Here is a 3,555-nt window from a genome sequence, read left to right as displayed (position 1 = left end):
TGCGCAGAACGCTTCTCGGAAAAGGTCCATTATCGCGTTGATTTAGGCTTAGGAGTGCCCAGATTCGAAACACTATCTAAAAAATGCGGCGATGTCATTGCCCATGCTTTGCGGTTTAAGTGAGGTAAGGCAAAGCGAAAGCCTCCTGCACCATTCGCTGCTGACTAACGCGCCCGATTTTGCAACCACAACGACATATTAGTTCCAAAGCGAGCGGCGTTCACTCATTGGGGCACCGCCATGTTTCCCCGCATCCCTACCGAGCCAGTCACGTGATCTCAAAATCCCTCTCCTAAGTACTGCGGCTAACTTTAGCCGCGGTTAGTGCTTCGAGCAAACGGGCCCAGGTGTTTGGAGATCGTATTGGTAAATTTCAAATATTCGAACATAGATTAAAAAAAATCAGAAGTGCCAGAGCACGTCCGACTGTGCCGGCGTCGCTTGCTTCAGTTGCTAAATAAATGACACGTTCAACAAATGAACGACACGCTCCGAGCTTTAGTTCGTCAGAGAAGCCCTCACTGAAGTTCAAAGCAGGACTCCCCCCAGCGTGCAATCACCCGAAACGATGCACGTTGTGAGACGGCAAGAGTGTCTTGAACAGCTTGAATATTAAACGATTAAACAAAGACAGGACACAAAACACCCACACGAAGCTGCAATGATGGTGAGGAAACAGCTTGTTAGACTAGTTTTGTTTATATAAATTCAATTTTAATGAAGTGAGCGTATCCCGCCTGGTCGCATACTGATAATGATACTTATGCTTGGTGTGAGATTCCCACAAATTACAAATATGCACTCCTTAAATATTTCTAGGAACGTAGCTTATTTATTACATTTATATTTTTAGTCTTTCATTTGCAGTGGAAAAAATTATTTCAGGCTCTGGTGCGATTAGAGTATATGACATTTAAAGAGCTGCCGTTTCACAATTGAATTAGCTCGAGCTGTTGGCAGAACGGTGATAGGCAGTTATGTTCATAAATATTATCTGAGGGGTTTATTTCCCGCGCAAAAATCTAAGCCCCAGACCGAAAACCCCAGCCCGAAACATTTAAAAAAAAAATTATGTGAAAAAATTCAGAGGATGCGAAATCCCCCTCCTCCTCCCTTCTTCACTCTCCCCCTCCCCCCCCCCCCCCCCCCCCCCCCACACACACACACACACCTAATTTATGTTTCTTTTGGTGGTCTTACCCCTCTTCTTCCACCTCCCCCAGTTTTTTCTCGCTAACCCCCGTCACCCTCTTGTCTCAGACACTTCTTTCGCCACCATCTACACCTCCTCTCAGCGACCCCGGTAGAAGGGCTCCGTGTACACGGTGCACGGCTCCACAATACAACAAAGTTGAATCTTCGCATCAATAAGAATTCTTTTCCGAAGTTGTGAAACATCACATTGTCGTCACCGATAACTTCCGCAAACGACGATCTTGCGACGAGAAAGTTCAGAGTATCCACAGCCCCCGCCTAGGGACAATCTAGACAACATTGACCCTAACGGTGCGTAGGGGTGTAGGGACACGCGGGCGTGACGTCATCAGTGCAGCCCTTCAATCATCTGGTCCCAAGGTATTACTCGCGCGCTTCGATAGCGCACACTCCGACTTTGTCTTCCACAATCTCGCTGGAATTTGAGCGCCGAGAGTGTTTGGATGATTGAAGCTGACTTGTACGTAACGAGCTTCAAGTAAGTGATTACATGTAATCAATTACATTTTATCGTAACCTTTCAAAGCTTCAATTACGTTTTTTTTTTCTGATGTAACGTTCGCTGCAATTCAATTACTATTTTTTTCTGTAATAAATTACAAGTAATGAATTATATGTTTCCGAAAGAGCTAAAATTATTGAGCTGAATTTTTTACGTAAAAAATCGCCCTGTTTGTTTGCGCGTCACTCATCGATGTTACACCAACGTTGGGCAGTTTTTTTTGTTTTTTTTTTAGCCCTAAACACTAACAAAAAATATACCAAGACACCAAAAGGATTAGAATGTCAACGCGCTCTGCGACGCTTTGACTGTCGAGCTGTCGACAGCGCCTCGGAACGGTGAATCTCTTCGCTTCCTAGAGGACTCGGAAGCGCCCGTCCAAACACTGCGCAACCACGAACTGCATGGTACGCAAAAAAGAGTTTCTGCCGCTACAGTAACTCTCTTCCCTCAAGCGCATCCGTCGAGAGGGTGGGTCTTCTGCATCGGGGCAGAGATCTTCACCAGGAAACGTGGAAAGATGACCGACAAGAACTTCGAACGACAACTTAACAAGGTGTGAATGGCAAAAAGAAACAAAATGTAACTACTTTGAACCTATGTATGCAGTTTTTATTTCGTAATAAAAAGTAAAAAAAAAGCAACGTAAAAAGTAATTTATCACTTTCTAGTAACTTCCCAATTACTTTTGTGATGTAGTAATTGATTACTGTAATCAGGTACATTTTCCAATAAAGTAAGTGTAATTTTAATGGGTCACTTTTTTTCCGGTAACTCGTACAGGAATGGATGATTGTCATCTCTTCTCGCGTGACACCGTCGTCGCGTGAGTTTAATCAGCATGCTCCGCGAACTTGGGCCCCAACTTTGTGTTTGGCGAGACTAGCGACCCAGGTGTTTAGTTAATTCAAGGTACTGACGTTAATTGGAGCACATCTTTGCAAGATTTACATTGCTAAAGGCTAGGGAACCAATTAAAAAAAAAAGCTGGAGAAGTATAATTCGATACGGACGAGTTTTTTTTTTTTTTAAGATTTGTTTGTGTACGGATATTATTTATTTTTATTTTTCATCTTGAAAATTGAGTACAGTCAGATTTAAATCTAAAGTTCTGAAAATTCGGAATTTCTAAAAAAAAAACTGAAAAACCACGGATTTCCAGCGAAAAATAAACTCTGAAAAGCACCCTTTGAATTTCACAAAAAAAAGAAACTCAGAAAACACAAAATCCTACTTATAAAGTAGAGATAAAAAAAGGGAGCTCATGTATCTATATGATTACAGACGGTACTGACATTTAAGTTACTAATAAATTACGCGCGAAATGCGCGTATTTGCGCGAAAGTGCGAAAAAGCATTAAAAATGCTTTTTGGCCCCAGAAAAGAATATTAAAAAGAGCAGCACGCCCAGAAGGTGAAATCGAACCATTCTGACGTCAGTCAGCTACGGGTTTGAAGCCCGCACCCCGGAGCACCAGAGATGGTCTGGGCGAAAGCGGTACTGCCCGCAGCGCCTTTTATAGCAGACGAATTCCCGTTTACTTGCTTCGCGGTGACTGGGCATCTACTCGTGACGTTTTCAGAAGTAATACACATTGAACCGAAGTTACCGTACGACTGTATACAGTATTTTAATGTAGTAGACATATCTCTTATTTTATTTGTACATTACAGAATTGAATCGTTTTTATTAATATATTTTTAGCATGAAATGACACGTACTGACACAGATGAGCGCGCCGCCTACCGGCCCTCGCACGTTGTATGGTTACAAAATGGCACTGCGTCCGTTGCTAAGGGAAGCGCAGCATCACGCGGCGTAGATGGACCGACGTCGC

At 43.1% G+C, this 3,555-nt stretch overlaps 1 non-coding gene across 1 annotated transcript; it reads right to left on the bottom strand.

Annotated features, from left to right (window-relative positions):
* Positions 1 to 3,121: 3,121 nt before the first annotated feature.
* On the bottom strand, positions 3,122 to 3,208 carry Trnastop-uca. The gene has a single exon. It is a non-coding gene; the product is annotated as a tRNA-Sec (tRNA).
* Positions 3,209 to 3,555: the final 347 nt, after the last annotated feature.

The sequence above is a fragment of the Ixodes scapularis genome, unplaced genomic scaffold (genome assembly GCF_016920785.2).
Source record: "Ixodes scapularis isolate PalLabHiFi unplaced genomic scaffold, ASM1692078v2 PGA_scaffold3__209_contigs__length_174095766, whole genome shotgun sequence".
Classification (NCBI taxonomy): domain Eukaryota; kingdom Metazoa; phylum Arthropoda; class Arachnida; order Ixodida; family Ixodidae; genus Ixodes; species Ixodes scapularis.
The sequence above is the reverse complement of the archived record's forward strand: the minus strand, read 5'-3'. Positions and strand labels throughout refer to the sequence as shown.